Source organism: Canis lupus, chromosome 21 (assembly GCF_003254725.2).
Source record: "Canis lupus dingo isolate Sandy chromosome 21, ASM325472v2, whole genome shotgun sequence".
Lineage (NCBI taxonomy): Eukaryota > Metazoa > Chordata > Mammalia > Carnivora > Canidae > Canis > Canis lupus.
In genome coordinates, this window is record NC_064263.1 from 35662461 (window position 1) to 35681420 (window position 18960).

Here is an 18960-nt window from a genome sequence, read left to right on the forward strand (position 1 = left end):
CGGGGCGCACCGAGCGGGCGCTCCTCGCCGGGCCCAGCCTGCGCCGCCGCGTCTCCAGCTCCCGGCGCCGCAGGCCGCCTGCGGGTCCCGGCCGCGCGTCCGCGGGCCTCGGCGGAGGCGCAGCTGACCCGGGCTCGGCCCCGGCGCGGATCCCGGTGAGGGGCCCGGGGTGCGGGGCTCCCGGGAGGGGGCGGGCCGGGGACCGTGGCGGGGCCGGCAGGTGCGGCCGCAGCATCTCTCCCCGCGAACCCCGGGGCGCGCGCGGGCAGGTGGCCGAGCCCAGGGAGCCCGGGGCTGCCCGGCAGGTCTCCGGGAGGGGCTCAGGGCGCGCTCGGCGCCCGCCCCGCGCCCCCGAGCTGCCCCCGGCGCCGCCGCAGCCCCAAACCCGCAATCCCGAGCCGAGCAAATCCCAAACGGCACCGCGGAGGGGGCGCGACCGCCCGCGCCCCGGGGCAGGGCGTCCCCGAACTTTGCCTCCCGGTGATGCGGGTTCAGGCTCCCCCCCCCCGCCCCGGCCTTCTCGGGCGCTCCCCTCCCCGCCCCGGCTCCCCTCCCTCCTTAGCAACAGGAAGTTGAGTGGGGCCAAATGTCAGTGGCCGGGCCGCCTGCGGCTGCGGCTGGGACCGGGACCGGGACCGAGGCCGGGGCCGGGGGCCGCGAGGTGGCCCGGGCGCCCCCAGCAGCCAGGCGCGCCCCAGGCCCCGATCGCCCGCCGCGCCGCCGCCCGCACAGCCCTGGGGGAAGGGGCTCGTGCCCCGGGCGCCGGCCGCTGACCTGGCTTCCAGGCCGGAGCGAGCGGGGTTAACTCCATCCTAGGCCAGCCTGGGGCAGAGCCGGGAATCGCCCTTGCTGGATGGGGAGGAGGCGTGTGGAAACCAGAGCGAACGCGCGCCGCTTTGCACAGCGTTAATTCCGTAACCCGGGTTCTGGGTTTTCAGGCCCAAAGAGCTTGTATCTGGAGCCCCTCCGACCTCGCAGGACCCTACGGCAGCGTGCGGACCCTCTGGCTGTCAGCCTGGCTTCCTGCCCCTAGTCGTCTGTGGTTTCTGTGGAGGGTGAAGTCACTAACTGGCCCCCCCGTGGGCAGGTCCTCCGGAAAGAAAGCCGGAGTGGGTTGGCCCTCTGGTGTTTATGTGCCTGGGTGCCCTCGCTCCTGGGTCAGCTTGGTTCTCCTTCCCTACCCGGAGAGGGCGAGCCCAACAAGTGGGCCTCGAGTGCCCAGGGCAGCCGCAACGGATGTTCTGAGGAGTAAGAACTCACCTGCGGACAGAAGACAGATTTATTACCTGCCTACCCACCCACAGGTCCTGCCCTGTGGCACCGCAGCAGCGGATTTCACGGTTACTCTCCAAAAACTCAGGTTTGCCCTCCTCGTCTCAGAAGTGGGGAAACAGACCCCCAGGTAGGGTAAGTGGCCAAGGTCACCCAGGAAGTGGCTGAGCTCGGATTTGGACTGGGCTCGGCCAGAACTAAATCCGGGGTTCTTACTGCTGCCCCGTGGCTGTAGAGAGCGCCGTGCCCCCAGGATCGTGGCTCTACTGTGCTGATTGGAGCCTCCTGGACTTTGAAAAGATTCTTAGGATTCAGAGGCTGCTGCTTTAGCAAAGCACTGGAACTGAGCCCGGTTAGCCCAGGTTGTTGAACCCGCAGACCACTCGCTCGCCCTGTCCTCCGGTCAGGGATGAAAGGCTGGTAATGCTGTTAGGTCCTGCTGTAATGGGAAGGGGTCGATCTGCTGGTGTCTGGGTGCTGTCTGGGGGGTGGCGGTGGGGAGGAAGCCTGCCTGTGCCCATTGGTTGACTTGGTCTTACCTCTGAAAGCTGGCTCCTGGGATGGTCTAGAAAGACTATTAAATAATCTCTACCTAAGATCCGATTCTAGTTTTGTTTGTTTTGTTTCGGGGCGACAGTTGTTGAGGTGTGTTAGTTATGGTTGTAAGGTGGTTGAGATCTTCAGTTTGAGCATGACTTCATAGAAAACGACATCACTCTCCTCCATGCCTCCTTCCTGCAAGTCCCGGAGCTCAGGCTTTCTGCTCATCCCTCTCTTCTCAGAGAAAATCATGATTAGCCCGATACCAACCAGTTGTCCTTCAGTAAACAGCATCTTATGGACTAAGGCTGGTTTTAGCTTGTTCATTGGAGGCCCATTCCCAGGAGCTGCAAGGAGAGGAGGAACAGCTGAGGAATCCTCCTCTGCCTCTAATTGGGGCGTGTCTCTTCTCTCGGCCCATGTCCTTACCCTCATCTGGGTGTGCCTGTCAACCATGGACCTGCCCCTTTCACTTCCTGCCTTTGAAGGGTAGAGATCCTGCCTTCTTGGTGCAGAGCCTTGATTCTGGCGGGAGGGGTAGGGTATGGGTGCAATAAGATTTGGGCTGAACGTTGCTCACCTTAGAAGCCCTGCCAGGGCTACAAGTCTATTGTTTTAAGAGCCAGGGAAGGGAATACTGTTTATCATGCTGGGACTTTTCATCGTTTATATCACTAGGTTCCCCCACATTAGCCCTTCAAAGAAGTAGCTGGGTTGTCCCCATTTTACAGATGAGGAGACTGAGACTGGGGGAAGGTTAAAACTCCCTCCTCTCCCCGTCTTTCACATCGCCAGCGAGTAACTAAGCTAGGATCCTGGTCTCAGTCTGTATGAATGAGATTTATGAGGTGAGTTAAGTATTGAAGGAAGCAGAAAGAAAGCAGAAAAAGCCCGTGGGCTGTGCTCTGTACTCTGGAGGGTTGGTGCTTGCAGCTCCTCTGCTGCACTCACTATTCCCTGACTTCTGTAGTAATTCTTTATGACCATGGCTTCCCACCCTACTGTGAAATGGCTTTTAGGACACTCGCAAAACTTAACAGATTTCTTTCCTGGTTCCTACAGATCCTCCTCGCTCTTTGCTCCGTATTCCCTTATTCCCTTAGCCTTTTGTACCAGTCTTCATTAAGCCGTCCACCACGATGTACTGCAGTCCTGTTTTAACCTATCCATGGACGTCTTCAAACACAAAAATAGAATCGTCTAGTGAGCCCCACATACTCATTATCTAGTTCAACAGTCATCAAGACTGTGCCGGGCTGGCTTCATCTCTCTCTTTTTCTCCCCTCCTCTCCTTTGTGAAGTATTTTAAAGCAAATCTCTGATAATCATGTCATTTTTGCCCCTAGCTAATCCAGTATATATCTATTTGTAAAAGAATGTTTTTTTTTTTTTTTTCATAACCGATTACCATTCTTGCATGTAATGAAGTTAACAGTAGTTCTTCGGTCTCATCTGACCATATACAGAGTTCCCTGATTGTCTCAGAAAGGACCTTCGTAGTTGGTTTGTTCGAATCAGGATCCAAGTGTGCATGCTGCATTTGGTAGCTAGTCCTTTTATGCCTGTTTTAGTCTGGAGCGGCTTCGCCTCCACTTTTTTAACCAGCCATGACCCTCTGGCTTAAGTGCCCAGCTAGCTCCCCCACTGGCCAGCACACCCCTCGAGGAGGCTGGAATCCACTGCTGTGGCGAGCTGGATCCCCGTGTGGCATCTGGGATGGGGCGGAGGCTTGCAGAGCATCTGTCCAGTGGTGTCGCCGCCACTCAGGCAATGCATTTTGAGTGAATGGACCCTGTCCTGGGTTTGTGTGACTGCCCGTGACTGTGTTTAGATAAGAGGTCTAAAAAAAAGATGACTTGCTCGCGTGTGGAGGTTTCCTCAGCAAGCGTCAGTCTGTAAACATCGTGAAATAATGGGAGAACTATTTGCTGTGCTCACTGCACTGCTCTAGTTTGCGGTGGGGAGCCCAGATGGCTGCCTTTGTGCCCCAGTCAGCAGCTGGTCTCCCCCCCCCCCCCGCCCCCAACGCCCTCCCCATCATCTGTGGGGCAGACGGGGACTGAGGTCATTTCTGCTAGAGCTTGGAATCCCTCCTTACTCGGCCACAGGCATCACCACGTTCTGACCCAGACGCTTGGCACGAGGGCTGCACGGAGAACTCTGCACACCTCTGTCTGGGCTGCCGCCCTTCCCTGGGCCTTCACACGCCTCCTCGGACCTGCCCCACACCTGGCCACCTGTGGAGCCTTTCTCAAATCCCTATTTGTCAGCAGCTGGCCAGTTGGGACAGACCACAAACACTTATGACCTTTCAGTATCTTGTCCGAATTTGTGGTGAAGGGATAGTGTCACCTCTGGCACCTTTGTGGGCATCCTGATGAAGGAGACTGGCAGCTCGGGAGGGAAGGAAGAGGTCTGCCTCACTCCTGCTGGATTCCCTGTCAAATCGCCATAAGGTCTGGCCCACCGAGGAGGACCCTCCCCCCTGTGCAAACAGCCCTCAGAATGAACAATTGTTTTGTCTTCCTTTTGTTTTTGTCGTTGTTTGTTTTGTCTTGTACCCCCCCATATAGTCTTTTCCACTAGTTAGAAATATAACAGAATTTTTAAGTCCTTCTTTAAAAAAAAAAAGATTTCATTTATTTATCCACGAGAGACACAGAGAGAGAGAGAGAGAGACAGAGACAGAGAGCGTGAAGAGAGAGGCAGAGACTCAGGCAGAGGGAGAAGCAGGCTCCATGCAGGGAGCCCGATGTGGGACTCGATCCGGGGTCTCTAGGATCATGCCCTGGGCTGAAGGCAGCGCTAAACTGCTGAGCCACCCGGGCTGCCATAAATCCTTCTTTTTTGATGGCAGTGCTACAGTTGATTCTTTTTCCTTTATCTTTTGTCATCTTTTGAGTATTTTCCCAAAATGTTCACAAGAAAAACTTTTTTTTTTCTAATGGAAAATCCAAGAATTGGTTTTTTTCCCTCTTAAAAAGAGAATTTTCTTCAATGTGGATGGTCATACAAAATTATACATGGATTTTGTGTGGCTGTGTATGTGAACAAGGTCACAGAGCCATTGGGATCTTGATATTTGCTTGTTTTATTTATTTGTTTTATGAATTATCCTATAGAACTTACCTGAGTTTCCACAAATTAGAGAATAAAGAAAGCTGGGACTTCAGAGATAGGAAGCAATGGAACCCATGCAGCCTCATCCTCTCTCCTATTTTACCTCCTCCCTTTCCCCTTTCCTTCCTGAGAATGAAATCATTCTAATGGTAGGCTCTTGATTTTGATTTTTTTTACTCAGGAGAGGTTGAGCTCTCAGAGGAACACAGAATGACATGGTCATTAAGGCAAGGTCGGCAGGGCGAAGCTTCAGGCCGGGATGGCCTGTCTTGTCCTCTTGGGAAAGTGCCTGATAGCCAAACACCCCGCTCAGCTCACTTTGGGGGGCAGGGGGCCCTGACCGCTCCCTCCACCATTTCTGTTTCCTCCCTGCATCTTCTCCAGAGGTAGAAAACATGACTGGTCTGCACTGATAAGTCTCCTCCTTTCTAAAAGCACTGATCATCTGGTCTCACAAACTCAGGGCTGGCAGGGATGATAGGGGACGTGGGGCCCTCTGGTCACAAACAGACTTTCACTGCAAGGCCAGATCATGGTGAAATCTGATTTTTGAGACCCTTCCCTTCTCTGTTAGCTGCTGAGAAAGGGTCCATTGCTGTGCCCCATATGAAGGGCAGGGCTGGTATCGTTTCTTAAATGCAATTGCTCTGTACCCTTCACACACCTAAATACTATCGTAGATCATCCTAGGAAAATGTGGCCTGTCGCCCTGGTGGCTGGCAGGGAATTGTGTGTGTGGACGGTGCTGGTGTTTTTAAGGTTGGGCTTGTGGTGAGTTCTTTATTTGCAGTAGTGGTTCTCTCCCCTGAGGGTCAGGGTAATTTCCGTGCCTGCACCCCACCCCGAATCCCCACCTCACAGCAGAGGGGTGGCCCCCCCCCATCCCTGGCTGCATTTGCATTCCTTCCTAGGCCTGGTCAGATTTCTCTTTGGGGAATACACAGGTAAAGGCGGTCTCTTGGAGGAGGGATTTGTTTCCTGCTGCTTTGGGGCTCAGGTCCCCCCCAGCCCCGCCCCCGCCTAGAGGGATGTCCCGAGCAGATATCCTTTCTGCTGGCAGCAAGAGGAGGGTTGCAAGGAGCTGGACGGTGGCTTTGGATCTCCGAGCTGCCACCAGAGAAGGTTGTGAGCTCCTGACACACCCAGTCCAGTGGCCCAGCCCAGCCATGCCAGAGGCAGGAGTGGGAGTTTCAGAACATCCTGTCCTGGCCTTGCTCCTGTCGTATCAATGTGCTGCAGCAGATGCGGAAACCAGGGCTTTGCTCTGGTGACTCTGAATGGCTGGCCTGGGCTACTTATCTGGGTACTGATTGTAACGAGTGAAGATTTGCAGGATCTCAGGGTTTCACTTGTACCCGGGGCCAAGAGATGAAGTGTAGGGGGAGGATGGAGAGGTTTCAGGAAAAAGCTGCTCAGACCCTTTGGTCCCTGGGAGAGTTGCTGCCTGGAGCAGAGCAGGCCCAGGGCCTGCCGGGGGGCCTTCTAGAGCCACTGAACCCTCTGTCAGGTAACAGTTCATCCTGGAAGAGCAGGAGGGGGTACTGAGGTTAGGACGCCGAGGTCGTGGCTGCTGTGAAGTCAGAGCGCAGGTGGTGGCTCCTGTATTAGGAGAGCAGGCTTTCTGCACAGCTTGATGCAAAGGTGAGGTGAGGAGACCCCTGCAGGAAGGAGGTAGGGATCTGATCGCAGATGAAAGGGAAAACAGAAGAGAGGAATAGACAGGGCCATGGGGGAGGCCTCCTTCTAGACTTCAGAGAGACGACTAGGTCCATCTCTTTTCTCAGGGAACGTCCTGTGCGGCATGTGCAAATGGTCAAGGCCTTGGGGACCATGGGGTCCATGCCAGGATAGCTGCTCAGCTGCCTGCCTGGAGCTGCCAGACAGGACTGTTGGGTAGGAAGGAGGAGGCTCTGGATGAGGTCTCAGGCTTGTTCTGGATTCTAGGTTTGTGGCAGCCAAGGGCCCAGCACTCCTGCTCGCTCCAGGTTTCCATCTCTAGCCTGGGCGTGTCTGTTATCTTGTACCTGACATCATGGACTCTCTTAAAAAATGACTCACCCACCCACACAGAGACACACATGCACAGGGATGCAGGGTGCCCCCCCCCCCCATGCACAGACGGTGGCAACCTACTCATTCACTTAGGACAAAGGTCATCCAATGAAAAGTCTCTCTTCTTCCCGTCCTCCAGCTCTCCCTTTTCTTCCTCAGTGGCATCTGCTGTCACTAGTCTCCCGTGGATCCTGGCAGCAGAATCCAGGCCTCGATTTGCACCCATCTCCCCCTTGGCTCCTCTTTGGACCTGCTGGGAAGCAACCAGGATGAGGAGTGGCAAGGCCCACAGGGCTCCCGAGGCTCGGTGGTTACTTGAATTAGCCAAAGCTTGAGTATTGCCCCTCCCCCCCTACTTTGCCACCTCTCCCCATGCAGAATTTCCATGTGTTAGATTTGTGGGTGCAGAGAGCCTGGGCGTTGAGAATACACCTCAGGGGCCTGTTCTGGATATAGGTGATATAGGCACAAACAGGCAGTCCCACTAAGACAGACCTGGGTTCAAATCCCAGCCATGTGGCCTCGGGCAAGTCCATGAACACTAGTATTTTAGTCTATATAAAGGAGGTCATTACATCTATCTCAAGGGGTTGATGTAGATATGGAATTAAAATAGTTGTTTGTGAAGCACCCTGCATAGATAGGCACTCAGAAATATCTTCCACTTTTAAGGAGTGACCCATTTTCAGAACAAATGACACTGGCCTGGAATCATCTGAATTCCTTCCTGGAAATTCTCTTGGTGGGTTCCTGAGCTCTTATTTCCCTGCAGAAGGCAGCCAGTTCTCCATTTTCTGTCCAGTCGAGCTCCTCCCCACCTCCTCCCACCCTGGGGAGCCCAGCCTGTCCACAGCACCCCCTCCTTCTGTGTCCCTCCCCACCCACGCTGGTGAGCAGGACGCTGCTGGCCGCCTGGGGAGGGCTCTGGGCTGTTTATGGCTGCTCTCCGGAGTGTTTATGTTGTGATCTCTTCAGAAGCTCCTAGCAGATGTCTGGTTATTGCTGAAACTTCATCTTTATCTTCAGCACGAGAGAAGAGAGAGGCTATTTTTAAAGATGTTTAATTGGCATGGCTGCACAGAGCGGCCTAGATTGCCTCCAAGCTTTATTCTGCATCGCTCCTGCTCTTTACCCGCTCTGAAACCTTCCGATCCAGGCTGAGAGACCTTATATGTCCTGCTTTTAGAGCAGCACTTAAATTTGGCAAGCAGTTGTAATCTCTTAAAAAGGTAGGTCAGGGGATCCCTGGGTGGCGCAGCGGTTTAGCGCCTGCCTTTGGCCCAGGGCGCGATCCTGGAGACCCGGGATCGAGTCCCACGTCGGGCTCCCGGTGCATGGAGCCTGCTTCTCCCTCTGCCTCTGTCTCTGTCTCTCTCTCTGTATGACTATCATAAATAAATAAAAGTTAAAAAAAAAAAAAAAAAAAAAAAAAAAAAAAAAAAAAAAGGTAGGTCAGGAAAGCAAAGGCGACCAGCTGTCTTTTTCCAGGCTGGGACAGATGGCAGCGTGAATGAGGAGCATTTCTGTGTCCATAGATACCAACACCTGCCTCCAGTTCTGACCCTTCCTTTCACCTGTGGTGGTGCACCCTTTCCCCCTCCTCCCCCGGCTGCCTGCTGACCCGCTGGGAGATCTTTAACATTGCCTTTCCCTTCAGACCCGGGTGGGGTTCAAGGTGAGTCGGGAGAGGAACTAGGGTAGGCTCAAATGATACTGACCTCCCGGGAGGGAGGGAGAGAGATGGAGGCCATGAGTCACAGGACTTTGGGATGTCAGACTGGAAGGGCCCTCTGAGATCATCCAGCTCTCACTCCTGCCACAGTGGTTTTTGCTTATGGGGAACCCAAGGCTCAGGGGTCTGTTGGTACTGAGCAGAAGCCAGGGAGCCGTGGTTCCTTGCTCAAGGTCATGCAGCCAGATGGGAGTCAAGTCTCTTCTCCCTCCACCATTTCTGCTAAGCCGTGATCTTGTGGTTTGTCTTGGGCAGCTTTAATTGCACTTGGCCATCACTTTTGAGGACAGAGCCCCACCCCTTTCTCACAGCTCTGGCATTCTTCGAATTTAGGATGTGTACACTTGTAGCACTGGCTTGCTCAATTGCTTGGTGCAAGATCCTTTGTCATCAAAAATATCTCCTCCAGAGCCTTGGAGGTGAAATTCTCACCTTTGTTTTCAGCAGGCCCTTATAAAAAATACAGAATTTAATGGCGAAGGATAGGTTGACAGATTAGTTTATCTCTGATTAGCTGTCAGCTGAGGCTGAACCTAAGGGGATGAGTCATCTGGAAGAGGTGCAGGAGGGAATCAGGACTGTAAATAAGGTGCCGTCAGGCAGGGCATGGAGCAACATGGCCAAGGCTCTTGAGCTCAGTGTGTAGCTGCTGTGCTGGGGATGCTGCGATGAATGACAGGAGCAGAGCCCCAGCCTAATGTGCGGAGGTGCATGGACAAGCTACCCATATATCAACGCAGAGTGTTGAATGTGTTTTGGAGAGCCTCATGGTGGAATCAGGGAGGGTTTCCTAGAGGAGGTGGCCCTTGGTGGTTGAGGTGGGTCTTGGAAAAATAGAATTTCCAAAGGCAGAGATGGCCAGAGGTTTAGCACCAAAAAATGTGGAAAAGTGAAGGCACATTCAGGATGCCACATGGTAGAAACATGGGGGCTGCCTAGGGGGCGCTGTGGAAGCTGTGGAAGGCTGGAATCCGGCCAGCCCTGAGTGCTAGGGGCTGCGTAGGGGGGGTTTCTGCAGGTGTCAGGTGTTCGCAGAGCATTGTGGGCCAGCCTCTGAAGGGACTGATTCTCCCTTCCTTGGGGTCTCACAAGCACCTGAATATCCCCTTCAGGTGGGTGCTGCACACTTTGGGTTTATGTCCCCCGTGGAGACACGTGGGCATGCATGTGGGGCATAACTTATGTCTCCAGGCAGCTGGAACATGCAGGGGCTGGGCTGACTCCCCAGCCTTTCCCCCCAACCCCAGCCCTCTGGACACCTGGCCGTGGGGAGAGGACAGAAGCTGAGCTCAGCTGCCGCCAGTTCCAGTGTTAACCTGGCAGGTGGGAGGCATGGCAACCTGGTGCCCCTAAGGCTTTGACATTTGAGCAGGGTTGCCAGCACCTGTTCTCTGCCATATAGGCCTCAGAAACACCCTCGATGTATGTGATGGAATAAATAAATTGCTCCTACAGGCAGCAAATGACATGAGTTCAGCGCCCATGGGAGCTATTGTCGGGGGTGGGGTGGGGTGGGGTGGGGCGGGGCGTGTAGGGCACCGAACCAGCTTTCATCTTTCTTTTTTCTAGTATCGGTGCTACCAAAATGAGACCACATTGGTTCATTGATTGATCAGTTAATTGTTCAGTTTATTCCTTCTGCAACTGAGACTTCTGGAGTTTCCTTTATCTGACCCACGTTGTCACACTGCCCATGGTTTTCAGAGTTGTAAGACCTTTGTTTGGCCAGCCATTTGCTTTCACTGAGCTTCAAGTTTCTCCTGTTAGATAGGAGTGATAATATCCACCTCTCAGGGCAGCTGTGAGGATTAAATGGGGCAACGTACGTGGCACACCTATGGTGGTGCCTGGTACGCGGCGGGTGTAGAGGAGGCCCATCCTCTTCCAGCCCATCCCCGAATTGGCCCACAGGAGTCTGAGAGCATCGACATGGACGGGGCTCCTCTTTGCTTCTGGCCTCCCAGTCAGTACTGTTCCCTGAGTGTGAACTACCTTTAAGGAGTGACTTTTTAAGAGAATGGCTCCATCAAAGCACCTACGTGTGCGATGAAGAAAGATGAAGCACCTTTCCCTTTGTGGTGAGATCTCCTCCATCAGACCTTGGAGCCACAGGGCTGTTCCCGTTGGTGTTAGATTTCCCCACGTGGTGGCCCAGCCTGGGCTTGCACATCAGAGCTGACCTGTTCCATCTTTGGGCAGCTCCTCTCTGTCACCTCCCTGATGGCTCCCGATAGCTTCTGGCATTTGGTCCCAGTCTTCCTTCTTGGAAGCCATAGGGAACGAGTCTCCTCTTTCCCTCCACACGTCAGCTCCTCAGATACAGTTTTTGAATCCAGTCTGCGATACCACCCATCGGAAGGTGTACCACTATTTCGTGTACCTTCAGGAAAGAAAAAGTGCTTCCAGTTAAATTGTGGAACAAGACTTTGTGATCACCGAAAAGTTGTATATTTCCTGAAAGAACCCTTTTAGACTTTTTTTTTTTTAATTTAAATTTTTATTTTTTTTCCCTTTTAGACTTTGGATAGAAGTTTGTATCCCATAACACTTGTATGTACGGAAAAATGAAGACAAATTGGATAAGCCTTTTCTAAACCATCTGTAGTTTCAGAACGTGACTCTTCCAAGTCACTTTTTGACTCAGCCATCTTTGTGGCTCTTCTGACGCATTATTGTATTTTGGTAAAGCGGTGATGCTTTTCTTCATCTTACTTAGATGTTAAGGGGCTAGAAGTTACATTCTGCTTTCAGAGATTTTATGATTGAAAAAATACGCATCTTCTCATTAGTAAAACATGATACTAGTAAACAAGAGGCAGATTAGTAAAGATTAGTAGTAGAACAAAAGGGAGCCCTCTTGTTCTCTCTTAAGTCTTCCAGATTAATCTGTGATGTGAGTTCAGTTCTTTTTACCTTCTCTGTGGTTCTCCTCTGAGCAAACTCCCGTTTGTTCATATTTTTCTCCTACCCTGAGGGCAGCGCCCAGACCATATGTGGTTTTCGTGGTATTCACCTCCTTAGTTTAGGCCATTCTACTCCTCTTAATGCAGCCCAAGATCTCAGCAGCTTTTCTGGCAGCTACATCACACCCTTGACTCACTGACGTTTACTGCTGACCAGATCTTTTTAACACGTGGTATTGCTAAGCTGCATCTTCTCTGTCCTAAACGCGTGTGGCTTTAGAACTTCAATGCGGAGCCTCCTATTTTGCTCCCATCTGATTCAGAACAACCATTTCTGTTAAATTTCAACTTTGTTAAATTCGGTGCAACCATGTTCCATTGAGCTCTTTCAGGATCCTCTTTTAAGTACGCCTTCCATATCTTTGCTGGAGGGGAGGCGGGTAGGGAGGTGGTGTGGGATGGGGGTAACTGGGTGATGGGCAGTAAGGAGGGTACCTGACATGATGAGCTTGGGGTGTTATCACCACAGATGGATCACTGAACTCTACCTCTGAAACCAATAATACATTATATGTTAATTAATTGAACTCCTTCCATAGCATCACCTGAGTTGCTGATAAAATGCTTATCAGGAGAGAGCCCCCTGGCAGGCTACTAGAGCCTTCCCCTCAGGCAACATGAAATCTTCCATCAACTTGTTTTGGGAATGGCTGTCTAGGCTGCTCCTTTCCTGAGTCACTGTCCATTTGCTTTTCTGACTTCCGACCAGATGTCTTCTTGAATCTGGATATGCCATGGCTATTGCAATCTTCCATCTGCCACCAAGTATCCCCTCACAGAACGAAGTGGACTCTGGTTGACAGCACATGTTGGCAGTTCCCAGAGTGCCCCGAGACCACTTTCGGGTGTCCCCGGGCTGCCCCGCAGAGATGCAGCAGGAGTTCGGCGGTCTCATCTGCAAGAGTTCCCAATGCTCTGGGCCAAGGGACTTACAGTCACTGAAAATATCCAAATATATGTATTTTAAAAACCAAGCTTGTCCCCCATCCCAGCTCCCTTTCTCATTTTGGTGTTGGATCTTTGTCAGTCTAAAGATGGCTCTTTTATTTTTATTTTTTTTAAATTTTATTTATTTATTCATGATAGTCACAGAGAGAGAGAGAGGCAGAGACACAGGCAGAGGGAGAAGCAGCCTCCATGCACCGGGAGCCCGATGTGGGATTCGATCCCGGGTCTCCAGGATCGCGCCCTGGGCCAAAGGCAGGCGCCAAACCGCTGCGCCACCCAGGGATCCCTAAAGATGGCTCTTTTAGAGAGGGGCCCCTATGCACCTGGAGTGGAACCGAGGTCCGACTTCCCAGGACCCCTCTGTGGCTCTGGACCCCTTGGGTCAAGAAGACCTCCCCAGATCTTCCTGCCCTCTGCCCTCTGCCGTGCTTGCATCCTCTGCTTGCATCCTGTGGTTGACACGGGGACAGGCCTTGCATTACTGTCTTAGGGCTTTCTTGGTTATGCGTCCTTCTTCCAGTGATGGGACACTTTCAGTGATGGGGTTTTTAAACAACTGGCCTTAAAAAAAAAAAACAAAAACAACAACTGGCCTTGTCAAGGGCCCCCCGGTGCAACCACATGGTTCCTGCTCTGCACCATGTTACATAGTAGTTGTCTGTGTGCCAAGCGCCGGTATCAGGGCTTTGTAAACATAAACTCGTTTAATTCTTGTGCCAAGCCCCTGAGGTAGATGTTGTCATTTGCCCCACTTACCAATGAGGAAATGAAGGCACAGAGGGGTTAAGTGATTTGCTCAAGGTTTCACAGTTCGGGGAAGAGGGGGAGTTGGAGTCTCGCCAGCGTGTCCCCAGACTGTTCCCAGTCTATGGTGAGCGGCCTGCACCCCAAAAGGCTCCTCGCCCCACCCTCCTCCTCCTCCTCATCTCCCTTCCTCCCCTTCCCTCCTCCTCACCACTCCTCCGCCCTCACTCCCTGGTGGAACTGGAACTGCTTTTCAGAGTCTGAATCATGGACTTCCTCAATCTCTGGTCCTTCCGTGCTCCCAGCCATTTGAAGTCGGTGAGAGTCTCTGGCGCCAACTTCCCCTTCTTGGTCTCCCAACAAATTTCGGAGGAAATGATTGCTTTTCCTCCACAGTTCCTCCGCCTCCTGGTCACTAACCCATTCTGCCGTTGTTGTGGGAATCAGGTTAGTCCTGTTTCTATGGATACTTCCTCCCTGTTCTGGAAGGTGAGGCCAGCCAGGAGATTTCAGCCAGTGGGGTTTCAGCCCTTGGCTGTGGTGTCTCCCACTCACCCCCCACACCCCCCACCTGCCCCACCTGAGCTCTTCCCTGGCTGGGCTGAGATCCCATCAGCAGCTGACCCCCATGCCCCCCCCCCTCCCCCCCGCCAGGGACCTTCCCATTATGGCTTCGTTCTTCTCTGAGCACACACCTGTGTTCTCCAGAACATTTTCCTTTGTTTCATGCTTTTTTGTTGTTGTTATGTAGAGATCCTCTGTCTCCCATCCCAAGTCTGTTCCTTGAAGAGATAAAAGCTGGCCACGGAGAGGTGTGTATCAGTCACTAAAGAAAAGAACAAACATTTAGATCTGCGTGTACACACATAAACATTGTCAGGGATGCAGCACAAGCCACTAGTGAGAGCGGCTCCCTGGTTCAGCGTGGGGGCAGGCCGGGCAGATGCCGTAGAAGGCACACATTTCCTGGGTGCTTTTGTGAGTTTTGACTTTTGAATGTATTTTCTACTCTAAATTAAAAAAGAAAAGAAACAAAAAACCCAGCCACAGACTACCTGGGACTCCTGCTTGGTGAACTGTGGAAAGAGTGTGACTCACCTGGTTGAGTCAGGGGCTAGTGACAGCCCACTGACCTTGCAGGAGGGATGCGAGGGGACCCTCTTCTACAGTCTGGTACACAGAGGGTCTGAGTAAACTGCCTCCCTCTGGACTCTCTCTTTGAAGCTCAGAAGTAACTTGAGACTTTGCTGCCACTTGTAATCATGGTTTACTAAGAGCTTGTGCTCCACAGGTGCGCGTGAGCCTCAAGTGTTGGTTTTTTGCCATGACTCCCCTAAAACTCCCACCATGGTGTGTGTTTCCCTCCCTGTTGAATTTCGGTATTTGAGGTAACTGGAACGCTCTGAATGCCTGGGTTTGCCTCCAAGAATGATATACTTTCCTTTTCCAGACCTGCAGGACTTTACGGATCATTTCTTCACACATTGTACTTATCTGCCCGGCTCAGGAGAGCGTGATTAGAATGGGTCTAACACCCTTTGAAAGCAGAAGCTCATAACTGGGCTTGCAGATTACCAAGGGCAGAGCAGACCCTGAAGAAAAAATGCAGGGTATTGGGAGAAGCTGGTCCAGGCACCTGTAATTGAGGAAATGACCTGATTAGGAAGGTGACTTATTTACCTTGGACAGGTAATTGCGAAGCCGACTTCGAGCACCTACTGTGTGCCCTAAGCCCTGTGCTATGTAGATGGCAACGAGGGTAGGGCCCTGCCTCACCTCCCAAAGCATTCACCACATACTCAGGAAAACAAGACGTATATATATTTTTCAAAGCAGATCATAGAAGGCAAATCACAAGGTAGTTCATGACTAATTCCGTAAGACGGTAGAGATAGCAATGGGTGTGGGGAATGTTTCCTAGGGGCTGGAGAGGGCCCAGGAAGCTTGGAAGGGAAAGAGGGAAGATGGGGAGAGGAGGAGGCTGCATTTGATCTGAATCTAGAAGGATCCATGGAGTGCAAATGGGTACATGGAAGGAAGAGGAGAGTATTTCTAGTGGGTGTAGAGGCCTGGGGAGATGGGACATAGTTTAGTTTGAAGGTGGGCAGGAGGAAATGAGGCTGGACACATGAGTTTAGGACAGAGGCAGACAGTCTTCAGTATGACAGGGTGAGAGAGTGTGTGTTTGTGTGCACACGTGGGTGCAAATGAATGCCCTAAGTTCAGAACAGGGCCGGGAGGATATGGGCCGAGGGTCTCCTAGGGCATTTTTATAAATCCAATGGAGAATGACCTAGAAAGTGTTCTGACCTCTGTATATCTTAATCTAGACATCTACAGCCTCTGCTCCAGAAACGTCTTCAGGAGCAGAGAAGGAGGCCAGAGGCACGCTAGCTATTTCCCCCACCCATTGTTCTGTTTGGACACTTTCTCCTTAGGCATGTTGAATGTTCATTCAGCAGATATTTATGAGTTCTTCTTCTGTACTGGAAGCTGTTCTAGGTGCTAGGGTTGCAGAAGGGGGAAAAAGGGGTGAGAGCCCTTGCCACATAGACCATATGTTCTAGCAGGGGGGGAGAGAGACCGTAGCAGGTCAAATGTATGAGACGAGGTGATGAGGCGTGTGGAGATCACTAAGCAGGGAAAAAGATAGGATGTTCTGGGTGCAGGTGGAGGGGAAGTCTGGAGTTTTAGATGGGGTGGTTGGAAAGACCTTACTGACTTGCCCTGCCTCTGGGACATATAAGCCAGAGAAAGAGAGCTCTGGGTCCAAAGGGAAGGAGGCCAGGCCAGATCCTACAGGGATCTTGAGTCCCCAGTTGATCCTTTTCCATCCACTGGGGGCTTCGGCTCTAGGCAGCAGGGGGCCTTTGAGTGTGCTTGAGCAGAAGGGTGTCATGTGCGGTAAGATATCCCAGGTGACTGTAGAGAATGGGGTATAGGGGGCTGTAGCAGAGAGGCTGAATGGCAGGCGGAGATCCCAGATGCCTAGGGCCTACAGAAGGCCGTGAGTTTGACCCCTCTGACTTAGGTACAGTGGGGTGGAACTGGGAAGAGGGAGCACTGGGACAGGGGTGAGGGGGAGAGCAGGTAACTGGTAGAAGGGGAATGATGGCAGAGCTTAGGTTGGAGGGGGAATGAGGAGCAATGCACTGAAGTTCTTAGAATTTAGGGCTTGGGGGTCAGAACAACTTTCTTGTTGTGACTTTATTATAGAATAGTATATTTTAAAATAGTATAGTGCTTGAAGAATGTGGGCTTTGGGCAGCCCGGGTTGCTCAACGGCTAGCACCGCCTTCAGTCCAGGGTGGGATCCTGGAGACCCGGGATCAAGTCCCACATCGGGCTCCCTGCATGGAGCCTGCTTCTCCCTCTGCCTGTGTCTCTGCCTCTCTCTCTGTGTCTCTCATGAATAAATAAAATCTTTTAAAAAAATTAAAAAAAAGAATGTGGGCTCTGGGTTTGAATCCTACCAAAGTGACCTTGGGAAAGTTACTTAACCTCTCTGTGCTTCAAGCCCCAGCCCTGTAAAATGGGGCTAAAGTAGTACGTACCTTATAGGTGCATTTTGAATGTAGAACATTTAGCACAGTACCTGGTACACAGTCAGTGCCCAGTAAATATTAGCTTGTCTGACCATCCTGTTTCTCTCTCCGTATGTAGGTGTATGTAAGTAAAATTAGTGTGTTGGACATATCTTTTCTGTTGTCCTAAAGCTAAGTCAAATGAAGAAAATTATGCTTTTAGGGACTGAGGTAATGCATGTGACAGCTTTAACTTAGTGGCAGATGGGTACTAGTTAAAAGTACTGTTACCACTTGATATCATTGCACAGAAAGTGATTTTCTAGTGGAAATCCTTTGTAAAGCCGTTTATTCAACCATTACTTACTGTGCTTATGGGGTGCCAGGTCCTGCCCTAGACATACTATCTCATTTCATCTTTGCAACACCTGCCCTGAGATAAGCATTGTTAACCACATCTTACAGGGGGGGAAGCTGAGGCTCAGAGGTGCTAAGATTTGCCCAAGGTTGCACAGCCCATAAGTGGCAGAGTCAGGATTTGAGAGTCCTCCCTCCACCCCGACGTTGAACCACCTTTTCTAATAAGAACAATTATGCCATGAGTGATCGATCATATAAATGTGTGTTGACATATAGGCTACATTAACGTCCCTTGGTGTTGGTGGTGACATGGAGCCTTGGGGAATACAGAGCCATGGCCAACCTCACAGATAGACCGGGGGCAGTGTCAGAGGTAGGACGCTGCGCCAGGAGTCAGGGTTATACATGGGTGGGAGATACTGTGGGTAAGTCAGCACCTTTCCTCACTGGCTTCTCCCCCACGGGCCTTATCAGGGCCTTTCAGCCACAGACAGAGTCGGCCTGAGACCTCTCTTGGTTGACTCAGCCCCTGGTGTGCTAGAAGAGCAGAGTCTGATGGGTGCAAATCCCAGCTCTCCCACCCACCAGCCACGTAAGGCCAAAAGAGGAGTGAATTCCTTTGCGCCTCAGTTTGGTTATCTGCAAACCCACTCATAGGAATTTTATGAAAATTAAATGAGGTAAGTCATGTGAATACCCAGAACTCCCTGGCCCCAAGCAAGCCCTGAGAATTAATATTATGCTAATAATTATTATATTGTAACGTTATGAAAGCCTCCTTTGACCTCTGAGGCCAGAATAAAATGTCCTATCCGCTCTGTATGGTCCCTCCAGTAGCATTTTGTTTTGCCTTATTATGTAAATGTGGGTGTAGCTTTTCACCAGGCCATGAGTGCTTGAGACCAGGGAATAGGTCTTAGGGTTTGTTTGTTTGTTTGTTGTGAAACCCCTGGAGACCTGTGCCTTGTCCTAGAAGATATGGAAAGAAGTTTGCCAGGTGGAATGGGTTCCTAGTTTTCCATTTTGCTTGCAGCCGCATGGTCTGACCTACACACCCCACCTCCCAGGGTTATGGACAATGTCTGATATTTCTTTCTTTTTTTTTTAATATTTTATTTATTTATCCATGATAGACAAAGAGAGAGAGAGAGAGAGAGGCAGAGAAACAGGCAGAGGGAGAAGCAGGCTCCATGCAGGGAGCCCGATGTGGTACTCGATCCCGGGACTCCAGGATCGTGCCCTGGGCCAAAGGCAGGCACTAAACCACTGCGCCACCCAGGGATCCCCAGTGTCTGATATTTCTAAGGGTGCTTTACAGGAGGCCACACACATTTGCATTCATATTCCACTCAGTCTTCACAGTTGTTCCCTGTGGTCCCTGGTTGTTATCCCAGGAGATTGAACCTCGCAGAGTTCAGTAATCTGTCCACAGACCCTCAGGCAGAAGGTGACAAAACAGGCGGCCCCCTGCCCATCCCTGGAAGCCTTGGTCTGGAGGCTCAGGTGGACAGAGCCTCTCCATCTGTTCCCCTGTGCCCTTCTCCTGAGGAGGGGTGAGAGGAGACCACATGACCAACAGATCTTTATACAGTTCTGCTACCTTCCCCACTCTGTCCCCCTCCCCTGCCTTCTACCCTCCACCCCACCCCCCTGCCTCCAGGTCTGTTAGTTCCAAAAAAGCACAGGACAGTGGGCTTGAGCCCAG

General features: G+C 51.8%; 1 protein-coding gene and 1 long non-coding RNA gene across 17 annotated transcripts in view; one reads left to right on the forward strand and one right to left on the reverse strand.

Moving 5' to 3' along the window:
• Positions 1-18960, forward strand: part of MICAL2 (microtubule associated monooxygenase, calponin and LIM domain containing 2) — a 222680-nt gene continuing 203720 nt past the window's right edge. For 7 of the 12 annotated variants that reach the window (XM_025459499.3, XM_049099081.1, XM_049099082.1 and 4 more), the window contains exon 1: positions 1-155. The gene's annotated coding sequence lies outside the window, so the exon portion shown is untranslated. The remainder of the gene's footprint in view (positions 156-18960) is intronic. The other 5 variants (XM_025459510.3, XM_035704151.2, XM_049099087.1 and 2 more) reach the window with 2 other exon arrangements.
• On the reverse strand, positions 4470-13916 carry LOC112667645 (uncharacterized). Of its 5 annotated transcripts, none has more exons than XR_007404703.1 (4): positions 13583-13885; positions 10897-11096; positions 7066-7234; positions 4470-6590 (listed from the first exon to the last, which is right to left on the reverse strand). It is a non-coding gene; the product is annotated as an uncharacterized LOC112667645 (long non-coding RNA). The 5 variants fall into 5 exon arrangements; XR_007404702.1 differs by having other exon boundaries at positions 7066-7237; XR_003141209.3 differs by having other exon boundaries at positions 4471-6590; positions 10756-11096; positions 13583-13886.